At 41.7% G+C, this 24,759-nt stretch overlaps 1 long non-coding RNA gene across 1 annotated transcript in view; it reads left to right on the top strand.

The window, feature by feature from the left end:
• Positions 1 to 5,723: 5,723 nt before the first annotated feature.
• The window catches only part of LOC310708520, a 223,987-nt gene continuing 204,951 nt past the window's right edge, over positions 5,724 to 24,759 (top strand). Inside the window, exon 1 of the long non-coding RNA XR_014527081.1 lies at positions 5,724 to 5,961. This is a non-coding gene — a long non-coding RNA (uncharacterized lncRNA). The remainder of the gene's footprint in view (positions 5,962 to 24,759) is intronic.

Here is a 24,759-nt window from a genome sequence, read left to right as displayed (position 1 = left end):
TAATAAAATTTGTATATCGCCCTGTACCCCCAGGTCTCAGGGCAGTACACAAAAGGCCCCCCACCCCCGAAATCATGCTATAACATTTTAAAAACATTATTTGCCCTTTTAAACAGATCGTTTCTGCTGGGTTTTAAATGCTGCTGTACTGCTTGTGGTGGCTTTTAGACAGGAAATTGAACCAATTACTTTTAATGTTTTAATTAATGTTTTGTTTTGTTTCGTGCTTTAATTGATTGAACTGTGTGTGAACTGCCTAGAGGAGTTTTGTTGATTGGGCAGTTGACCAATCTTCCAAATAAATCGATAAATATTGTAGCCTATCAGATTTGGGGGTATGGCACCACTGAGGAAAAACAGTGGCCGTGGATTATGAGGGCAATGTAAATACACAAGGGGGTGATGACAAAATTGTCAAAGAAGAAGAAGAAGTTGTTTTTCAGCCATCTTGGAAAGTGAGCAGTTTCAGATCATCCCCCCTCAAGACAAACACTAACGTACAGGAAAACTTAGGAGAGCAAACATGGAATTAATTGATTATGATTTCAACAAACTTACGCAGCAAGGAAGCTACGCGGTGGACATGAGCATAGAATTACATTCTCAGATGACTTTATGAAAAAGAGAAAGAAAATGCTTTAAACTTAGACCAGAAATTATTCCATGGGGGGAAGGCAAATGTGAATGAGCTGAAATGACAGAAATGAGAACTTCTGCAATTATTCATATCCTTTCAATATCCAGATAGGGAAATTTACAATAACCATTTAAATTATGCTGCCGATTGCCTCCAGCACATAACCAAAGCTCTCATATTATGTATGTTTGCAAAAGCACAAAGGAGGGGAAATACACTATATTGTTAATAACTACCAAGTCTATAGGCATAATCAATGGTGGGAAAGAGGAATGTTTTCTTGTACGTTTCACATTTTCCTCCCATGGGGCATTTGTTGTTTTGCAAATCTCCATGCTAGAGCGGAAATTCCATGAATCTGTTTGCCATTTCTAAAACGCAGCATCCTCTCTCAGCTTTCTTGCGGACCCTGGTTTGTTTTTCTCCTAGGAGACGTGTAATGTCAACACATAATTGCATTCCGGCTATACCTGCATGCTCTCCAATTTGCAATCCTGATGTCCATGACTGGAGTACTACTTACACGAATAGCACAGTAGTTTAATGTGTCCCGCCATGCCACAGATTGGTTTGCATAAATGTCAGCAAACATGATGGCAGGAACAGGCAAGTGGGGGAAGCAAATCTGCCCAGGGGGTGAAAGAAAAAGCCAAGACAACGGCAGGTATTGCACGTGTAAATAAATCTGCCTCTCATTTCTCTCTTACAAGGATTTAAAACTGGTCTCCCACGTCTGCTCCACCATCGTGTAAAACTGCTGGAGAATTCCAGCAATAACAGACACTGAATCAGAAACTGCCATTGAATGAATGAATGAATGAATGAATGAATGAATCTTTATTTGCATCAGTCATCAGCTGTAGCAATAAAACAACAATATGATAAACAAAGAATAGAAATAAAAAGTCAATGATATAAAATACAGTTAAGTTGTGGGTGAACATATCAGACGACATAGCGATTCTTCAAACAGCTCTTATTTATTCACAGGCCAGAACAGAACTGAACTGAAGGGTTCAGTTAGCCTGCTTATATAGAGCTCCAGTACAACGTAACTGTAACAACTTTCTGTAACTATCCAATCACTGAACATCACTTTCGATCCCTTATTTGCATATGTGGACCTGAGTAAAAACTATCTACAGTATCCCCCTGCTGGCCCAGGGTGAGAACTTCAGTACATAACAAATACGTTTTAGGGTTTTGAATCAATTGTCAAATACAGTGGTACCTCGGATCCGTTCTTAACCTGAAACTGTTCTTAACCTGAAGCACCACTTTAGCTAATGGGGCCTCCTGATGCCACCGCGCCGCCAGAGCACGAATACTGTTCTTATCCTGAAGCAAAGTTCTTAACCTGAAGCACTATTTCTGGGTTAGCAGAGTCTGTAACCTGAAGTGCATGTAACCTGAAGCGTATGTAACCCGAGGTACCACTGTAGTGGATCTTATTCCGACTGCCCCAGCTAAAAACCTTGCAACCTTTGCTGTCACCTGCTCATCTTGATCTGCCAAGAGAAAGGACACTGAAGCAGTGGTTGGGCGACCCGGAATGGACAATAAAAGAGGGGTGATAATCTCATTCCTCAAGTCTTTATAAAGAGTGTGAGCCAGAAGGGCATGCACCACAGAATCAGTACTGCCATCTCCACAGGGACATAAGCATTTTTTGTGTGGGATCTGCTGGAATCGTCCCTCAAGTACAGCCGAGGGCAATACGTACAATCTTGCGAGAGTAAGAGCACGTCTATATTTTAGAATTGCTAGGTTATGCAGATAGGGTGCTAGAGAGTCGAAATGGGAAGGTGGAAAATAGTCATACCATGGGTAAAATGTCCTTATTGTGGCCAAGTTGTTCTGACGCTCGATATCATTTAGGCGCTGACAAATTAGACTGTTTGCTTTACTAAAAGCCAAAGTGAGTAGCTGTTGTGGTGATAAACCACAAGAGTGAAGTTTTTGAATCAGAAATTGCCAATGTTTGCTTTCGCATCCCACACCCAGAATGATCGGAATTTGCTGCTTCTGTTGATTTCAATCTACAAATGACACATAATCATAGCTGTCAACTTACAGATTTGAAAATAGGGGACCTGCAGCCTCGAAAATAAGGGATCAAGAGCCAAAATAAGGGATTTTGCGAGCACAGGTATGTTCAACTTCTGAGCCAAAGGCAGAAAGCCCAGCCAGCAGCCAAACGAAGCCTCAAGCGGTGGTCCCCACAGCGCAGCAACCTGGCAAAGGGGATGCAGCAAGGAAAACCACAGTCACCTCTCTGCTGGGAAGCGCTGAGCAAAGGCGAGTCCCCAGGCAACGCGGCCGATTTGATCGGCACAAGGCATGCAAGCTCCTCCCCCCAGTCATTCTTAGACTCCTTATTGGGTGAGCAACACAGTCTAGCAACATAGTTGGAGCCTCCCTCCTCTCTGGCTGTCAGGGAAGGAGGAAGAGGAGCTGCTTCCTTTGAAACCCGGGAAATTTAAGGGACATCATCAATAAGGGACAGCAGTGGGACACGGCACTGGGATAAGGGACTTTCCCGCCAAATAAAGGACGGTTGACAGCTATGCACATAATTTATTATGTCCCCACCCCCATTTGCATTGTGTTTCCCTTGCATTGAAATGAATAGCGTTGAATGATGTAATGGACAACATAATTAGTGACGTAAATAATGCAAGTTACACAATTTCACCACAGCAAACAGGGAGACAAATAATGTACCTTTTGAACTGAGGTGGGAGAGAACAGTGCTGCGTGCAATCAATACAGGGCAGAAGGGGGGGGGATTGTCTTCCTACCTCTCTAGACCTGCAGAAACTAAAAAAAAATACCCAGATTAATTCACTTGAAATTTACCGTATTATTGGTTTAGGCTGAATTTGTTCCACTTCCCATAAATGTAAAAAGAAGGCATGATAAAGTTTTGTTACATTTTTGCTAAGAGGGTCAAACAAAGGATGTTTATCTGCAAAGCTTAAAACTCACACGGCCATATAATGCAATAGAAAAGGTCTGAGTAAAAATACTGCAGGAGTGGGAAGTCAATTTATGAATATGCAACTGTTTGATATGGAGATTATTGTGAAAATGTTTGAAAAATTTAATAAAAAATTAAATTACAAAATAAACTCACACGTCCAACATCAGATAAATATAACATGTTTTTGTGTAGAACACTCATGAGAAAAACAGTTGCCAAAGAAGAAACTAGAGCACTGTGGGAAAGTTCTAAAACCTTGTCAGTCTTGGCCAGAACCACAAACAGGTACATTGGAAGACAACCATTTTATGATAAAATTCAATTTTATTTAGGGGGCAGAGAATGCTGCTTTTTTTGAAGAATGCTTTCTCCCACTCCTAATGTTTAACCTCTCTCATATATATTTTTTTAAAAAAATCTTGTGCAAATTTGACACAATCCTATTTCATTTGAATTTCATCTTCCTTATATTACTGGATAAATTATTGTGCTAAAACCCACCAAATAAATATCAATAACTTCTAAGAACTTAAAAACATGATTTAATTTTGTGCCAAGAAGCTGATGCAATATCCATTTGCAGTTAGAGAAATACCAAAACTATAGATTTTAGGTCTGTGAGAGTTAGATAACATATATTACTTTTTTGCTTGCAGGATAGATTAAGTCCTACCTGACATTCTGGTAAAATAGTTATATATTTCTCTTGACTCCCTCCCTTATGAACTAGAATATGCAGTATTTATAAGACCAGCACTTAAAACTGGGGATTTTTTAAAAACCACCAAGGCAGTGCCTGAGCTGAGATAATATATCCTCTTTGGGAAAAGATTTACTCATCTGTGTTCTAGCAAACGTGATATCTATGGGACAGATTCTCAGCTGGTTTAAATAGGTCACCATTTTGTACATATCTGGATTTCTAAAGCACTACTGCGTAAGTTGGAAAATTTTGTAAGAAATGGCAGTGCTGCAAAGGTTGTAGAGTCCTAGCATTATGACATGGCATCCTGGAACAAACACGAATAGCTCATATTGTTATCATTCTGGTCCCACTGCTATTCATCTGATTTCATGTTATAAATTCCAGCTCCCATCAATTCTAGCCAGCATGGTCAATGGTCAGTGATGATGCAATATGGTGGAAAAGTAGCAAAATTCTGGAATTCTGGAATGTAATCTATAATGAACTAAAAAGAATGCTTAAGACATCCTTCTTTAAAAAAACCAACCCAGAGGCTTTTCTCCTGGGGATACTAGGCCCAGATATACCTAAAAATGCAAGAGAAATATTCTTGTATGCTACAGTTGCCGCAAGAATATTAATCACCACAAATTGGAAAGGAGAGAAAATCCCAACAAAGCTGGAGTGGCAAACCTAGTTGTTAGAGTACGCCGAGTTGGCAAAAATGATAGACGAATTGAGAGGTAATACTGATGAAGCATTTATTAGGAAATGGGACATGTTAAAAAAATATCTTACTGAATACTGCAATAATATGATCTCGGTGGATGGAACTGAATGACTTCTGTGGTAGGATGAACAACTGTGAGGCATAGTAACATTGATGAAAATTAACATAAAGAAAATGAAAATTAATAGTGCACTAGATAGAGTAAGTGGTAAATTCACGATGAGGTGATGGGAAGTTGTTAGTAACTCAAGAAGAATGTACAGTGGTATGATGTAACAAATTTTATATTTTTCTTTTTTTTCTTATTAACTTTGATGTTGGTTACTTCTTTTTAATCTCAATAAAGCATATTTTTTTAAAAGGATGATGCAATATGTAGTACAGTGTCACCTGGAGGGTCCAGTTGTTCCTCATCTTTATTCTAAATAATTCATCTCCAAAGTGGGTTGATGGGAAGTTCATCAGGCGCTGCTAATCCATTTGGTTCCAAGACAATGGAGAATGGTGCTGAAGACAATGCTCTCTTCTTCTTCTTCTTCTTCTTCTTCTTCTTCGGTGATCACACGTAGCCAAATAAGATTGTTTTCCATAAACACGGTTTTAACAATGAGTCTGTAAGTGACTGTGGAGGCCAATTCTGGATCCACACGTCCTTCCACAGTGAGGACACTGGTTTCCAGGCAGGAGTTGATCATGGTGAGGGTTTGCCAAACATGCTTTCCTCTTAGCATGCTTCTTCCTTTTGTCCTGAGTTCAAGCGTCTTCAAAGCCCAAGACACCTTTGGTAAAGGCTGTTCTCCAACTGGAGCACTCGCAGGCAAGTGTTTCCCAATTGTTGGTGTTTATACTACATTTTTAAAGATTTGCCTTGAGACAGTCTTTAAACCTCTTTTGTTGACCACCAGCATTACGCTTTCCATTTTTAAGTTGGGAATAGAGTAGTTGCTTTGGAAGATGGTCATCAGCCATCTGCACAACATGACCAGTCCAACGAAGTTGATGTTGAAAAATCATTGCTTCAACACTGGTGATCTTTGCTTCTTCCAGTACACTGGTATTACTTCACCTGTCTTCCCAAGGGATGTGTAAAAAATTTCGGAGACACCGTTGATGGAATCTTTCGAGGAGTTGGAGATGGCGTTTATAAGTGGTCCATGTTTCATAAGCATACAATAAGGTTGGTAGTACAATAGCTGTGTAAACAAGTACTTTGGTTTCCCTGTGAATGCCCAGGTCCTCAAACACTCTGCACTTCAATCGGGAGAAAGCTGCACTGTAGAGCTCAGGTGATGCTGGATTTCGGCATCAATGTCGAATGATAACAGTGAACCCCTTGTATTCAGAGATCAAGGAAGGGTTGTAGCTTGATGATAGAAGTTCATGTTTTGTGTGCAAAATGTCTCAAGTTTACTCACTTCTCAGCTTCCTCAAGAAGGGCTGAGGAAGCCATTTGTTGGAAAACCTGGAGAGCTGATGCCAGTCATTTTTGAGCATGCTGAGTTTGAGCAGCATCCTAGACTCCTAAATGCAGTGAAAGTGGGTGATGTGCCTGCACATATGAACTCTCTGGACCAAAAGGCTCTTCCTGTCTCCAGTATTATTAGTGCACTTGGGAAAAGGACAAACTGCCTTTGTTCTCCAAATTGTTTCGTAAGTGCATGAAGAGATGGAAGTTCGGTTGTTCCCAATCATGTAAGGCCACAAAAGTTTTGAAGTTGACTTTGTGTTAACTATTGCATTTAGTATTTAACCTTCTTTTAAAAAAAGATAGGGGGAAAATGAAGCTTTGAATAAATCATCAGAGAGTTGCAAAGCTCCATTAAACACATTTATAACATATTTTTTAAAATCAGAATAACATAAGGTCCATTAAACATCCCATGAATCCTGTTATTGATTTGTTGCATTGTTCCCTAGCTCTCAGCTATTTTTACTATAAAGATAATACTCCTTCTTTCAAGAAGTGTTTTCACTTCTATCAAGTTTGTTTATGAGAGTGTCTTTCTTAAGAAGGCATTCAAACAGCCATAATAGTTGCACCAGTCAATTGCAATTTTAATGCATTTTCTGCTTCAGTCAGAAGTAGCATCAAATAGTGCTAGGCTAGCTATGGCAGAATATCTGTGAAGTAAAATGCCACATGATTTTACTTAAAGTTAAATGTTTGAGGACAAGATACTAGCATTGAATTTTGAACTCTTGGATACTATCTGAAGCAGATATGTGTTGTTGAACTGCAACCAGTGCTATTTTTCTTGTAAAAGGGCTGATGGAACCAACACGAATACCTCCCTCTACAAATTAACTATGATAAAAACCAAGGTCACTCTACTTGGCAAGAGGACTACCAAGTCTAGTGGACTGTAGATGGTCACAGCCTAGAGCAAGAACCCAGATTTAAATATCTAGGATAACTTATTGATGGGAAAACATTATGGAAACTCTGTCTAGAAGCAATTAAGGCTACAATCTGGCCGTTCTACTCCGCAAGCTATATAGGTTCTTCCATTCAAAGGGAGGGCAATTAATCAACCCAGCTATTAAGATCATTGTCTCTAAAATCAATGGCCAAATGGGTGTAGGCAAACTCGGCCCTCCAGATGTTTTGGGACTACAACTCCCATGATCCCTAGCTAACAGGACTAGTGGTCAGGGATGATGGGAATTGTAGTCCCAAAACATCTGGAGGGCTGCCTATGCCTTCTCTACGGGGTTGAGATATGGGGAACTGGTGTTAAATCTGAAATATAGCTCCTACAAAATAAATTATGAGGCAGACTTGGGGGCTTCCATGTGGGACACCGGCAGCCCATCTCAGAGCCAAGTTGGGCCTTCCCTTGCTAGCTGCCAGAATTGATCTAGCCTATCTGAGATACTGGCACAGGCTCCATGCCTTCGAGGATCATGCTGGTTAGAGCAACTAAGGACAGGGGCCTAGGCACAAAGGTGCCAAGACAAGTTTAGGGTTTATAATCTTCAAATGGAGAACTACTTAGTCCTTAGCTCACGTGACCTTAGAAATTGGATTTTTGATCAGGATGCCAACCAAGACAGAGCATCCATCATTGCCGCCCATTACTCTACTTGGTACCCCCCAATTAAGACCAATCACTCAAGGCCCCGTTACCTTGAGACTCTCAAGTTACCACAACTACGCAGGGCCTTTGTAGAACTAAGATTCCAACAGATGCTCTGAGCATATTTAGAGGGGAGATATTGCGGAATTCCCCATATGGATTGCAAATTTATATATGGATGCAATCAGGTAGAGGACATTACACACTATCTGCTGATCTGCCCCCGTGTACAATGCCCAGAGGAAAATTCTTAATTGGCTTTCAGATCAATCCACACAGGAAGTGACAGCTGAACTCCTAGCAGATAAACATATATACATTCAGTGCTTTTTTTCCCTTAAAAAATGTTTAGGGGCACTCTCATTCTTCTACTCATATTGAAATACTGCCCCTCAATGAGGCCAGACTTAGATTCACAAAATGTTTAGGGGTATGATTACCCCTGCAATCCCCCCCCCCCCGAAAAAAGCACTGTATACATTACGCACCTGGTAGCCAAATTTGTGCTGGCTGCCAATAAGCTCTGTTCCAGCTATGTGAATGCACTCCAATCTTACATCTTAATGTTGTAAATTTATTTTATATTGTAAACTGCTACAGGTTACATTATATGATTTGGCATGTTCTCTTTCATAGAGAGCACATGTTGCGGTGGGGTCTGACAGGCCACCCCTCTGTTGCTGAGCAGGTTAGTATGGATGACCATCCACAGTGATTGGGTGGTTGGGTTACTGGGCAAATTTTGGTGTTGCCATTTAGGGGGACAGACCAAAGGTTATAAAATCAAGTCACGCAGCACTGACTGGGCTCTTTTGCTGCATGCATCGGAACACCCGCCCGCCCTCCCTAATCTAGGGCTATTGCGTTGACCTTGCTATGTCTGTCATGGGGTCATCTGCTTTTGGGGCAGGGACCTGGCAGGAATTTTGTCCATTTGGCTGATTGGCTGGTGCCATTTGGTTTTTGCCTACTGTGTAGCAAATCGTCACAACTTGTAAGGTTGCTGTTAGGCATTGGTTAAAAAATTGGTTGGTGGAGGAGATATGGATTGGCTGCTGCGGAAAGGGAATTCCTTTAAAGGAATCCAGGGCCATTCTTTCGTCCGTACCCCTGAATGGGGCTTAGGGCCGCACAAGTCCCCAGGCGCATGTGAGGGGGGGGGGGATGAGGGTCTGGTGCCTGGCTCCATGCTCTCCCCAGTATTGTTTTCCCTTACTAGCTTTTGCTGGAATCCGGACGTCCGTTCTATCCCTGGGCATGGGGACAGATAGTCATAACCAATGCCTAAGCAACCACTCACATTTATGTATTTTAATAAAGTTGTGGCCAAAATTATGCCAAAAACCTTAAACAAAAATTATATGTGAATAGTGAATTATTTAGGGGTGGCTTGGGGGACCTCAACATGCAATAGATGAAACTTTTCCTTTTATTCTTTGTCGTCCATTGTAAAGGCCTTTGGCTATATGCAATAAAACTGACTGACTGACTGACTGACTGGCTAACTGAAATCAACATCCAGGTGATTTATTTTGGTTCTGCTCTGTTTTAATATTTGATGGCAAAATATTTGTTTCGGGAAAATGCCATGAGCATGGCTCTTGACCTGAATGGCACAAGACATGAGCCCCTATTATTATTATTATTATTATTATTATTATTATTATTATTATTATTATTATTAAATTTGTATACCACCATATACCCACAGGGCTCAGGGTAGTTACAACATAAAATCACAATTTTAAAAACACAAAATACACAATAAGCTAAAAGCAAAAGCAAGCCCATAAACCTATCCTTGTAAGTCTTCCAAACATAGTTCAACACATCTAAATGCATTTACCATAAACATTGTCCATGTTTGCATGCCAGCAACAAGCCCACTGGGGCCATGGATGACTGGCCTTCTAACAATGCACCCAGAAGGCGCAGTGATGGATGTGAATGGCCCTGCGCATTGATTGCAGAAGTCCTCATTCAACTGTGGCTGAGGAGCAGTCATACTTCATTTACCCCTCTACCTGACATTATGAAAGCAATGGGAACGAAACTGTCTAAAACAATGTGGGCCGCTCTGCTCTTTCCTTCTGCAGGTGCATCACAAGTAGTCCATCAGCAGCCAATACATCTTTTTCTTTTTCTCACAACAAAGTGAATTAGATTCTAACACAGGCTTCCTCAGCCTTGGCCCTCCAGATGTTTTTTTGGCCTACAACTCCCATGATCCCTAATTAGCAGGACCAGTGGTCAGGGATGATGGGAATTGTAGTCTTAAAACATCTGGAGGGCCGAGGATGAGGAAGCCTGTTCTACCAGTTAGGAAAGCTCTCTATGCAGGATGTACACTTCAAGAATTACTTTATAGTGGTACCTTGGTTCTTAAATACCTTGGTACTCAAACAACTTGGAACCCAAACACTGCAAACCCGGAAGTAAGTGTTCCAGTTTGCAAACTGTTTTCAGAAGCCGAACGTGCTCCATTTTGAGTGTTACGCTTCCAATTTGAGTGCCACACTTCCATTTTGAGTGTTATGATGAGGTCTGTCTGTTTTTGCTATTTATTTTGCTTTTTTGTTTTTGCGGCTCTTTTTTGTTTGTTTTTGTGACTGTGTGGAACCCAGTTCAGCTGCTGATTGATTGATTGTGTGACTGCAGTACATTGTTTATTGCTTTCATTTTATGGATCAATGGTCTCATTAGAGAGTAAAATTCACATTAAATTGCTGTTTTAGGGGTTGTTTTTAAGAGTCTGGAACAGATTAATCCATTTTGTCTTACTTTCTATGGTAAAGTGCACCTTGGTTTTGGAACGCTTTGGTTTTGGAACAGATTTGCGGAATGGATTAAGTTTGAGAACCAAGGTACCACGGTATTTTGGGGCATTGCTACTGCCCTGTAAATTAAGAGAGCTCATTTGTTTCCACTGGCAGCATTTGAAATGGTATTCACCATGCTTAACATGCAAGAAAAGTATCTCAGAGCTAACATCCGATCCTGTCTGTGTTTATGGGATGTTAAGCTCTCTCTGCAAGCGCCTCAGGCTTCACCCTGGCTTCTAATACGCAGCTCATCTACTTTTCCAAAGCATGCAAATTAGCTGCCAGTTCAGCTGAATAAGGAGACCTGCGTCCATTTGAAGGCATTGCATTTGATATTACCTGAAAGCTTTTCTTCAGGTATCAAGCTGAGGTGTCTTGTCCATACATGCAAGTGATCACTACCTAGTGCAGTCATTGACGGATGAACTTCATCTTCAAATTTTCCCAAGTCTTCAAGCGAGAAACACACACATCTGAAAGAGTTCAACCATGGTGTTTTTAGGGCTGCTAAAATATAAATAAATGACAACACACACACACACACACACAATTGAGACACATCAGCTACAAAGGGGCATTTTCAGGTTTTCAGCGGAGGAATTTAAAGGGATGCTGGAAATCCGACAGGTCCATTAGGCTGATAGCTGCCATTTCAGATTAGTGTGGTTATACATGGAATAGCTCAGTTGGTAGAGCATGAGACTATTAACCTCAGGGTCATGGGTTTGAGCCCCACATTGGGCGAAAGAGTCCTGCAGTACAGAGGGTTGGAGTATAGAGGTCCAGCTCCGAGGGCCTTCTGGCGGTTCCCTCACTGCGAGAGGCCAAGTTACAGGGAACCAGGCAGAGGGCCTTCTCGGTAGTGGCGCCCGCCCTGTGGAACGCCCTCCCATCAGATGTCAAAGCGATAAACAACTACCTGATATTCAGAAGACATCTGAAGGCAGCCCTGTTCAGGGAAGTTTTTAATATGTGACATTTTAGTGTATTTTTCATCTTTGTTGGAAGCCGCCCAGAGTGGCTGGGGAAACCCAGCCAGATGGGCGGGGTACAAATAATAAATTATTATTATTATATTATTATAGAGGACACTTGGGGCCCATACAACTCTACAGTTCTGTGATGGTAGGCCTCCTGTTTCTGCAGTTTGATGTGCAATCTAAATGGGGAAGAACTGTAGAAGTTCCCAGTTTCAGCCTTTGCCACATCCATGTTGGCCGGGAGAGAGCCCTGTCTGAAACCCTGGAGAGCCTGTATTAAAAAGGTAAAGGACCCCTGGATGGTTAAGTCCAGGCAAAAGCGACTATGGGGTTGCAGCACTCATCTCGCTTTCAGGCTGAGGGAGCTGGCGTTTGTCCCCAGACAGCTTTCCGGGTCATGACTAAACTGCTTCTGGCGCAACAGGACACTGTGACAAAAACCAGAATGGACGCAAACGCCATTTACCTTCCCACTGCAGCTGTACCTATTTATCTACTTGCACTGGTGTGCTTTCAAACTGCTAGGTTGGCAGGAGCTGGGACAGAGCAACGGGAGCTCACCCCGTCGCAGGGATTTGAACCACCGACCTTCTGATTGGCAAGCCCAAGAGGCTCAGTGATTTAGACCACAGCACCACCCGCATTGAGCTAGTTGGATCAGTGGTATGACTCAGTATGAAGGCAGTTTTCTAGATTCCTGTGCCGCTTTGTATTTGCTCTGTTTTAACAGTCAATGGAGGTATCGGTGGTGGTGAGAAATCTCTTATTATTCACTCAGTCTTCTGATTCACTTCATCAAATAGCAATTTGTCATATTATTGTCACTTGGTTTGAATTGACTTATCTGAAACAGCTTAATGGAACGTAAATATGAAGATGGGCGTACCCTACCCCCCACCCCCCCGTTGAGAAATAATGATTCCGTATGTTTATGACAAATGCATTGAGGGAAATGAAGGATAGTGTAAATAAAGTGTGTGATAAACATTTATTTTAGCCTTTCCAGTAACACAAGCAAGGAATGCATAAAATGTGATGAAGAGGCAGTAAGGGGGCTTTAAAAAATTCACCCCACCTTTCAACACTCAGAAGACACCATCAAATTCAGCACTTATAAACATTGGTTGTGGGAGTGTAAGTGGCTTCAGGGGGGCAAAAATGACAATTTCATAGCTAGCAGACAATGTAATCAGCCAGTAACCACAGACTCACACAATTTAAGGTGGTGTGGGCAGTTCCCCCGAACAGGGTGCCGAGCCAAGGGGGCACAAAATAATAATAATACCACCTATATTTCTACCTAGGGAGAAGGTCCATTTAAGAAGTGACTGTGCCAAAAGGAATAATTGTGAAAATAAGATTTTTTTGGAGGGAGGGGAGATTTTGTCCTCACTCAGGGCAACATATTACCAAAGTACGCCCATGCACACAATACCACACACACAAATATTTGATGATAATCACAGAAATGGATAAATAGAACAACTCCACAAATACATCTGGTTGGATCTAGAGATACTTTCCTGCATGCAAAGCTAACTTCAGTGGCGTAGCGTGGGTTGTCAGCACCCGGGGCAAGGCAAGTAATTTGCGCCCCCTAACCCATGGATTTGCGCCCCCTAACCCTAACCCCCAGATGTTGCGCCCGGTGCGGCCGCCCCCCCTGCACCCCCCACGCTCCGCCACTGGCTAACTTTCACTCACAATGGACAGTTTTAACCCTTGTACTAGATTTCTTCTGCAGGTGGGAAGCTTTGTTGCTGTTTAGTTCTTTAGTTGTGTCCGACTCTTCGTGACCCCATGGACCAGAACACGCCAGGCACTCCTGTCTTCCACTGCCTCCCGCAGTTTGGTCAGACTCATGCTGGTAGCTTCGAGAACACTGTCCAACCATCTTGTCCTCTGTCGTCCCCTTCTTCTTCTGCCCTCAATCTTTCCCAACATCAGGGTCTTTTCCAGGGAGTCTTCTCTTCTCATGAGGTGGCCAAAGTGGGAAGCTAGGAAGGAACTAATTATTACATCATTCCCATAACTGTTTTGTTAGCACTTATATAAATGTTTATGGCACAGTGCAAGTGACTATTTCCCTTCTACTCATGGTTCTTGAAATTTATCCTAATGGTTAGTGTGTGTGTGTGTGTGTGTGTGTGTGTGTGTGTGTGTGTACTTTACATTAGAAGCATCAGCTGCCTACCATAGTTGGACAAAATTCTTCCCTCTGTTGATTCAGGGTAACCGAAACATACAGCTATTAACTTCTTCTCCTTTCCTTAGGGCAGATGGCAGACCTTCCTGACCAGCAAGCACTAATTCTATTATATAGAATACAGGTGATTTATTAATGGGTTGTAAACTAAATTCATCCTGAACAATCAGTTTTGTATCGCTCTCTGCACACATGGATGTATGATGAAACCCAACAAATGTTGTCTCCACCATAGCTTGCTGGTCATTTGGTCTTTTGTGATGACTGCCCAAAGAGTCCATAACATGAGGGAGCAGTATAATGGGATCTCTGCTCTTCCTCAGTCCATCAGTCAAGAAATCCAGAAAATATTGGCTAGTAATTATGTAGGTAGTTCTCATCTAGGTGTTGTTGTTGTTTAGTCAATTAGTTGTGTCTGACTCTTTGTGACCCCATGGACCAGAGCACGCCAAGCACTTCTGTCTTCCACTGCCTCTCACAGTTTGGTCAAACTCATGCTGGTAGCTTAGGGAACACTGTCCAACCATCTCATCCTCTGTCGTCCCCTTCTCCTTGTGCCCTCCATCTTTCCCTACATCAGGGTCTTTTCCAGGGAGTCTTCTCTTCTCATGAGGTGGCCAAAGTATTGGAGCCTCAGCTTCATGATCTGTCCTTCCAGTGAGCACTCATGGCTGATTTCCTTCAGAATAGATAGGTTTGATCTTCTTGCAGTCCATGGGACTCTCAAGAGTCTCCTCCAGCACCATAATTCAAAATTATCAATTCTAGGTAGATGAGTAGAAATGTCAGCTGTTATGTGTACTCTCTGTTAGGATGACTGGGTGGCTGAATGACCTTTCTGATCTTGTGTAAGCTGCTAATTTCTTTGGGAGGAAACACTGCTCGTGGACACTGATACAAATCATTGCTTGAGGGCTATGGGAGAGGGCTACATTGGGTGGTTGAGATTAAACACCCCCATCCCAACCTTTCCATTTGGATGCTTCTCATAAACTGTGACTCATACTTTTAAAATCATGCATATTCATTTAATTCATGCAATGTACATGGTGTCTGCTTGGTTCCTTAGTCAGGGTATCAGAGAAGAATCTAAAATGAAGTAAAGAAATTTCCATTCTGATTTCAAATTTGCAATTGCCCAAGACATGGCATTCAGGAATGTATTTACGGTTGTCAGGAAATAAGGTATCATTTATGAGTAATGTTAACATGAGGGGAAGTATCACCCAGTGGCTAATCAGCTGGTCTTGGGATCTCAGGGACGTTATGTAAATACTGATCAGATGAAATATTCCAGCCCACTGAAAATGCAGATTTAATGAAGGATACAATTTCAGTTGTATTAGCTAAAGAACCTTTCTTGAATAGATACTACACAATGGATTTGAGCAGTCAGCTACATCTAGGCAGTGAAGATTTTTCCACCCTCTTTTTGTTCACACTTTCATTTGAAGTGTATTCTTCCTTCCAATCATTTCTCGCCATCTCTTATGCCTTTCTGAAATCTTATGCCAGAAAATTATTCTCCTTCCATAAGGAAAAAAAGAAAGAAAGAAAGAAAGAAAGAAAGAAAGAAAGAAAGAAAGAAAGAAAGAAAGAAAGAAAGAAGGAAAGAAGGAAAGAAAGAAAGAAATTTCTAGAAACACTGGGTTGAACAAAGCTTGCTTTCAACTTCAGGAAAGGGAAGAAAAACTAAGGACCGGAGCAAAAATTGGCTTGCATGAACAAATACATCATTGCAAAACCAGCTCAGATTATCAGATTAAACAGAGAAGCCTATTCAAGCAAGATAGGGTAAAAAAATAAAATAAAATACATAACTTTATAAGCCAATTGTTCAAGGACACTCTAAGCCTAAGGGAATGATTGCTCAAAATGAAATCTGTCCCCCTTCCCCTTTTCTACGGAATTTTATTTTATTTCTGAATTAAATTAAGGTTGAAACAAATCAGGCAACAAAAAGGAATACATATAGCAATACAAGAAGATAATGAAGACTGTAACCCTATACATGAGTGCAACACAGCAATCCATAGCACAATATGATACTGCAGGCATTTCCCTGTACTTTGGATTTGGTCAGCTCTGCCAGATTCCACTAGCACAGGGTCTCCACCTTCTGCAGAAGTCTTCACTGTGTTCACTCAGAGTGCGGATGGGTTGAAACTACCACCAGCAGTATCCCTGCTAATGGTAGTCTGCATAAACCCCTGAAGGGGGGATGGCCAAGAACATAAGAATATTCTGCTGGACCTGTCCAATGGCAACTTATTCTCAGTGGACAACCAGACGCCTGTGGGAAACAATCGAGCAGAACATGAGCACAAGAGCACTACTCCACTCCTGTGGTTTCCAGCAACTGGAATCTGGAAGCACTGACACCTCCAGCTGTGAAGGTACATCATCACCATCATGGCTACTGGCCATTGACAGTCTTCTTCTCCATGAATCGGTCTGATCCTCTTTTAAAGTCATCCAAATTGTTGGCCATCGCTGATTCCTGGGCAAGCTACGTTTCATAGCTTGACTATTTGCTGTGTGAATAAGTACCATATTTTTCGCTCTATAAGATGCACCAGACCACAAGACGCACCTAGTTTTTGGAGGAGGAAAACAAGAAAAAAAATATTCTGAATCTCAGAAGCCAGAACAGCAAGAGAGATTGCTGCGCAGTGAAATCAGCAATCCCTCTTGCTGTTCTGGCTTCTGGGATAGCTGCACAGCCTGCATTCACTCCATAAAACGCACACACATTTCCCCTTACTTTTTAGGAGGGAAAAAGTGAGTTATGGAGCAAAAAATATGGTACTTTCTTCCATCTTTCCTAAATCTTCCAACATTAAGATTCACTAGATCTTACATTGGCTCAGCTACCATCTATGAGACCAATCTGGTCCTCTGTGCTCCCACAACAACAAAAATTAAAAGCTGGAAATTTGACTACCACCCGCCTTGTGGTCAATTCAGCTTTGATGCCCCCATCTGGGAGTTAGGATTGCTTGTCCAAAGTCCAGTTAAACTCACAGGTACTGAGTGGATATGCATGGGACTATCAAGAAACACACTGATTGCAATCTTTAGTTGATTGTGGATATGCTTGTGAGACAACTGGAGGAAAACAGACAAAGGAGAATCTCACTAACTACGGAGAGATTGAAAATATAAATTATAAAGCATATATTATGTATCTAACCTACAATAAATATATGGGCATCTGTACATGATTGGCATTTGAAGGGCTTCCACAAATGTGGTGGTGGTGGTGAGACTGGAAAGCACACTGACATAATAGTGTTATGAGTTTTTGGGTGCCAGACCCCCCCCCCATGTGATGAGTATATGGGTGCCAGAAACTGAACCCTGGATCCAGCTAATGTTAAAATACAAGCCAGACCAATTCATGAGGAGGAAATTGCTTAGGGTGATGGCCCATTAGGATAACAAAAAGAAAATGACAAGCCATTAAGAAAGTCAAAGAGAGGGGGCTCCATGCTATATGGCAAATGGGAACGGCCGCCCCACAACTCAGAGTTAGTTAGAAGACAAAGGGAGAGTTTCAAGGAGAGCTGGTTATGATGTGACCTAGAAGGAAAAAAGGTTGCAGGCTGTTAAAGGCAGCAAAGCTAGAGACAGAGTCGGAGTATATGGTGAGATTTCTGTTTGAATCCACGGCGGCAGCTAGGGGAAAAGCAAGCTCCTCTTGGAATGTTAATACTGTGAAGCCCATCATTGTAGGCTCAGGTTGCATATGTGTGTAAATAAGCCAAATATCATAAAGACACCACAGTCTCTGCTATGCCTCATTTCCAAAAGGAAACATGAACCCTGAGTGAGTTCCTGGAAACTCTTGAAATCTTGCACTGCCCAGAGATTGTGGTAGCAAGCAACAAAATCTTTTGTATAATAGCCATACTTTGCCACCCCCCAAATTAATCACTGCTGTTTAGATCTCTGCTTTGGAGACTTCCAATTACATGCAATATATGACTTTATGTATGCATAGCCATTTTTCCAACAGCAGGAATTCTTTTATAGGAATTTATTTTTTTTTGGGGGGGGGTTGCTTGCAGATTTCTTATTCTAGGGCAAATATTTTCAAACTTTTTTGAGGGGGAATTCTGAGATCCTTCACAAGCTTGTCAAGGTTGCTCAGTGAGGAGATTGCAAATTCTTCTTTCTGCCCATCCAATTTCTGAAATACTACACTGAATTGGCTCTCACATCATTATCAGGAAGTCACTGTGTCAAGCAGAATATCCAGTGGCAGAAAAGAAACAGTACAATAAGAATAATAGTGGAATTTCCTATGGTGGTCCTAAATTGTCACAAATGGTTGCCTAGTGTGAATTTTTGAATTAGGAGGCATCAGGGACTTATCTATGGACTGCTTGTGCACAGTGTGTTTAGCATCAGAGTCCTCTTCATGCAACAATTGAAAGAGGGGTATCCAACATACCATCTTGTGATTGGTAGGCAATATTAAGCTTCTTGAATGGTCAGACTTAGTATAAACATTAGGGCCCTATTCTTCTGTCCTTGCTATGTCAACAGTACCAGAACTTCTTCCAGCTTCATCTTGCAAGGACTGTGGCTCCAGACCTAAATGTGCCCTGGTTTCTCAAGGCCCAGCCAGGCCCTGACATTGGGTTCTTGCTGAGGTGAATCTTTTTTAAGCAAAAAGAGTTTTGATGACTACTGACATTTCTGAAGGAGTTTATGAATATCCCATATGTGGACTATACATTGCCATTTCTTGTTTATACACAGTGAAGCAAGAATGGGGAGCTTTTGCCCTTCTGGATGTTGTCAGACTGCAACTCATTCTCAGTATTGACCATCAGCCATGCCAGTTAGGGATAATAATAATAATAATAATAATAATAATAATAATAATAATTTATTATTTATACCCCGCCCAACTGGCTGGGTTTCCCCGGCCACTCTGGGCGGCTTCCAATAAAACACTAAAATAAAATAACCTATTAAACATTAAAAGCTTCCCTAAACAGGGCTGCCTTCAGATGTCTTCTAAAAGTTTGGTAGTTATTTTTCTCTTTGGCATCTGGTGGGAGGGCGTTACACAGGGTGGGTGCCACTACCAAGAAGGCCCTCTGCCTGGTTCCCTGTAACATGGCTTCTCACAGCGAGGGAAGCGCCAGAAGGTCCTCGGCACTAGACCTCAGTGTCCGGGCAGAATGATGGAGGTGGAGACACTCCTTCACACTCGGTCCTAAATGGACCGAAACTGTTTAGGGCTTTAAAGGTCAGCACCAACACTTTGAATTGTGCTCGGAAATGTACTGGGAGCCAGTGTAAGTCTTTCAAGACCGGTGTTATATGGTCTCAGCGGCCGCTCCCAGTCACCAGTCTAGCTGCCGCATTCTGTACTAGTTGTAGTTTCTGGGTCACCTTCAAAGGTAGCCCCACATAGAGTGCATTGAGAGACATAATTAAGCAACATCCATAGGGTTGCCCACTCCCACTGTAGATCATACCTGGACCTTTTAGAAGAGATTAGAGTATTTCAGAGAACATGCACCCCCTCATTTTATTAGTTCGAGCAATTTGCAGTCTGCATAAACAGGTGCTGCTCACAGCCTTAATGGTTTGTTTGAGTGCATGGATTTCTGCTGAAGGAACACTGTTCCCTAGATTAGATTTTCATGGTGGAAGAATTTGAAGGGTATTTGACTTTAAAACTCTGGGTGAGTACATCTGGTACTTTAACCATCCATTTGGACTCTTAATAGTAGCTGCTAACACCTGAGATGATAAATTAGCAGATGCCTTTCAAGCTGTTTCTTCACTTCAAGCCTCATTTACTTCAACCTATTCACTGTAAAAACAAACAATGCACAATTAAAAAGGGACCCCAGCCATACCCGAAAATACACGAAGGCTTCTTATTAGGGATGCATGAAGCAAGCAGAATGTATTATGGGTAGGAAAGGTAATGATCCAAGTTAAAGAAATATGAACAGGGGGGTTGAAGAGATACAATGACTTGGCTTGTCAACAGGTATTGAAAGCATTCCCATCACAAGGCAAACTTGGCACTGTTGCAAAATGAGGTCCCTTCTCTTTTGAGAGCTGTGTGGGAATGAGAAAGTTTAGCTCCCCACACATAATATACCAGAGGGGAGATCCTTCAGTTAAATTCAAAGTGTAATTTAATGCCTTAATTCACAATTTTCCATCTCTGCAATGGCATGCAAATATTTGAATATTTGGAATCTATTTACAGTGTTTTCAAGGAAATGTTTTGTGGCAGGATCAGAGTCTTAATACTCATAATTCTGAAGCTAAAATACACAGTCAATCTCTTCATATGCACTAGCCCTCTCTATCCTCTCAGATCATGCTTAGTTTACACTAACAGACCTTTCCTCCAAAATTAGTTTATTTAGGAAACATATACAGTGGTACCTTGGTTTTCAAACAGCTTAGTTCTCGAACAACTTGGATCCCGAATGCTGCAAACCCGGAAGTGACTGTTCCAGTTTGCGAACTTTTTTTCAGAAGCCGAAAGTGCTCTGTTTTTAGTCCTCCACTTTTGATTGGAGAGTTCCTCTTCCTGTTTGAGGGTTCCATTTCTGATTTGAGTCCCCCACTTCCAATTAGATATTTGGAGCTTATATTTGGTCCTTTTGCTTTTTTTGTGTGTTTTTGTTTGTGTGGCTTTTTCAGTTAATTTGTTTTTGTGACTGTGTCGAACCCAGTTCAGCTACTGATTGATTGGTTGATTGTGTGACTGTGGAAATGAATAAAAGCTGCAAAGCCAAGAGAACCATTAACAGAACAACAACAGAAGTAGTAAAATCCATGTTTAAATTCTATTTTAGGGGTTGTTTTTAAAAGTCTGGAATGGATTAATCCATTTTGCATTACTTTCTATGGGAAAGTGTGCCTTGGTTTTGGAACGCTTTGGTTTCGGAATAGACTTCCAGAATGGATTAAGTTTGAAAACCGAGGTACCACTGTACATGGCAATAAGAATTATATGGAGAACATATCCTGAGTATCTCATGAAGTGCTGTATATAATAATTACAACAGTTTTTTCCATGGCTTCATCCCATCTCATCATGGTTCAAAAAGTCATACTCCCACAGAGAGTGGCAGGTGACCGGTTCTGCTCACATGATTCTGGATTTCAAATCTTAACATGGTGGCTTCAAAAACATGAATTTCTACTGAATTGCAGTAGCAAGAATCAGTACCTATGTCCAAATTACTAGCATCATTTATTACACAAGGGTCATGGATCCCTTCCTCCTGATTCTCACCACACCCAAGATCCCATTTTTGGGGTGCAGTGTATCCTGGCAAAGAGGAAGCCATCAGGAAGACAGGGAAAAGCTAATAATGTGTTCCCTACAGTAACATTACCAGCCATTCCGAGTCCCAGAAGGGAGTGCAGTAGAGACAGGGACTGTGTCTTAATTCCCTGAGGAATTGCTCTATAGCAGCACAACAGCCTGAAGCATGGGGACTTTTTGGAATCGAAATCCATCTTCCAGGTCAAATTGGAACACTTCATTTTTAAGTGGCAGATGCTGACTGGAAGAAGAGATACAGGAATTATGGCTGGAGGATGGGAGAGCTCAGTAATTGACTTGACCACTTTAGCTTGTTTGGCTCACGGCATTTTTTCATCTCTCACTACCTGTGCCAAGAAAACATCTATTGTAGACGAAAACAATCTGTCAGCAAAAAAAAAAGGGGGGGGGAGACCCCTTGTTAAATTTTATTCCTTGGGTCCATTGTTACTGGAAGCATTCGGCCTTTAAACACTTTTGCCATTTCCCCTCCCAGTTTCTTTCAACCGTAACTAGGACTGTACAACTTTGGAGCTGTCTGCATTTGTCTTGAGCACTGAGAACATAAATCAAAGCTCCACCGGTCCATCTTCAGCAGTCAGTAGAGGAGAAAACACTGTCTGAATCCTAAAGCTTCTTCTTGTTTAACAACCCCCTGAGATTGACGATCAAGAAAAGAAGTTTGGCAACTTCAGCCTCCTCACTAAGCTGAACTTCAGATTTCCACCAGCTTTCTCCAAAACATTACCTGGGATTCAGATGGGGGCAGGGGAGTGTTAAGATAATATTAAAACTTCCCAGTGGTTTTTTTCCCCCACATTTCTAAGGTGCCATCAAGTTTCATTCAAAGAGAATAATAATAATAATAATAATAATAATAATAATAATAATAATAATAATAATAAATTTATTTATAACCCGCCCTCCCCAGCCAAAGCCGGGCTCAGGGCGGCTAACAACAATAAAATAATACAACATTCTAAAATCTGATATTTGATAGCTCAAAGATCAATGAGTGGTCTCACTGATGCCCAATTACAAAGAATTGCTACTGAAATTTTGCCCTGTCTCCTCCAAATCTGAAGAAAATCCAAGGAGCTCTCAGCTGGAATGCTGGTGGTATTTGTGGGAAGCCAAAAATACTGAATAATGTTAGCAAAAAATCTCATTTGCAAAAAAATACATGTAGTATTTTTGAAAGAAACTTCAAATTATTCTGATGATATTGACAAGGTTTCTCAGTCACCCACCAGAGGTCCTTCTCAGTAATAGCAACCTGGTTTGGAATAGAACTTCCTCTTTAGTTAAGGCTGATATCAACTTTGTACAGTTTTAGGCACTCTAAGATTTTCAACTTTTTATAGGCTGTTGAAGGTTGTGATATTGTCTGCTGAGGTCAGAAATCTACAGAGTATTGCTGTTATGCGATGTTGGCTATTGTGTTTTATGGATGGCCTCTTCTAAAGAAGGGTGAGTTCCAAGTTAAAAGGTTATGGAACAGTTATAATGTACCAAACGTGTATGGTCCGTTTCTTTGAAAGCAGAAATATCTGTGAAGATAGCACAGTTTTGCACTTCCTTCCCAATGGCCGCTGATTGAACCATGTCAGCAGCCAATTCCAGTCATTATCCCCTTCATAAGATAATGGCGAGAGGGCAGAGTACTGTGCCCCATTTTGACACTTGAGATGAAACAGGAAGTGCTGCCATGCTGCCCCTCTGCCTCTGCGAGATCTCACTGGAAATCAGTGCCACTTTTGCACTGGTGGCAAAGGTGATAGGGCACCCATAGGGGTGCTACCTGGGGGGCTTCTGCTGCCTGACTTTGTGGCTTTGGCCTGCCCAATGAGGATGAGACAACAGTGATGGGCAGGGCACCTCACCTCCCATTGCCTGCTTTGATGAAGCCTACTTGGAGGAAGGACAAAATGGTGGCAAAGTTGGGATGATGCAAAAACACTGGTAGGAGTGATGGATTAGGTCCACCAGTATGTTTGCACTGCGCCAACCTTGCTGCCACTCTCAATATGCTGCAGCCATGTGGACAACAGCTAAGTCTCACTGACCTCAGCTGCCAACTACTGCTGCGATAAGCCCATTGGTCTTCTCCCCTTTGTCACAGCCTCACTGCAGTCTGCACCAACCTCCATGCATAAGGGGTGAAATGCCTGTAGAGGGGAGCCTTCTCTGCCCAAGTAGGGCACAGTCAGGATGGCAGGCTCCCCGCTGCAAACAATAGCCCTCATTTCATTGAGGGAAGCAGCAACTGGCATGGTAGAAGGGGTAGGGGCAGCATGATCATTCCTGCTCTACCCCTTATGTGACTGAAGAGTACGAATGTATTGACTAAGAAGGGAAGATTGCAAACTGATCAAGTGACAACCCCCTTGCAAATTGGCCTTGTGAATCCTCAAGCAGACCATTGTAAAAAGCCAAGCTGCAGTTTACAATCTGTGATTTCTTTCTTTTTTTGCTGTGCTTTGTTTTCCCCTTAGGAAAGATAATTGCTTTGAAAGCAATTATTAAATTATTGCAATGTTACAAAAAAAAGCACCACACAATTAACTTGCAGGGGAAAGTTGGCACAGGGAAAAAAATTAGTCAATTGGATCTCTAATTGTTGTGTTGGTGAGACAGCGTGTATGTCAACTGCATAGCCTGAAGTCTTGGAACAGAACTGTACCCTTTTCAAACATATTCACAAGTGCTAGGTAATCAAACCACTTTCATTGGAGACTCAAAATAATCAGGGGAAACAAATAAGCAAGCAGTTTTAGACCAACTGCAAGAGTGCAAAGAGGTGCCAGGAAGTGTTGTGTCCTGATAGTTGCAGCTCATTCCCTCGTTTGCATTAAGAAATTTTTCCCTATAGGGTTTCCATACTCTGGTCCATAGCATGCTTAGACAGCAGTGGTCCCATTATCTGGAAGCTGAAGGATGGAAAAGCACAGGAGTCACAGAAAAGGATGTAATAACTTATTGTAGCCATGGAATTGGGCTGAATAAGGGCTATCAGCAAGTTATTTATTCATTATGCTACAGTTATTTAGAGAGGCACACACACAGCATATTGGATTGAGAAGTGTGAATTAGGTGGTTTCTCATCAAAATGCAAACAGACTCAATGTTCTCCCCCATCCCTACTTCCGAGTAAACCTGCATGTATTTGCACTGTGCTTCTATGGTATGCAAGAAGAAGAAGACGATGACTTTGGATTATGAGTATTATTGCCTATATGGATAATTGGCTTAATTTTCAAACAACACCCTGATTTTTCTTCCCCCCTTAACTATCAGATATTGTTTCAAGGCAAAACTATC

This window comes from Podarcis liolepis, assembly GCF_965112155.1.
Source record: "Podarcis liolepis genome assembly, chromosome: 6".
In the NCBI taxonomy this organism is placed as follows: Eukaryota; Metazoa; Chordata; class Lepidosauria; order Squamata; family Lacertidae; genus Podarcis; species Podarcis liolepis.
This window is presented reverse-complemented; position numbering and strand designations above follow the sequence as displayed.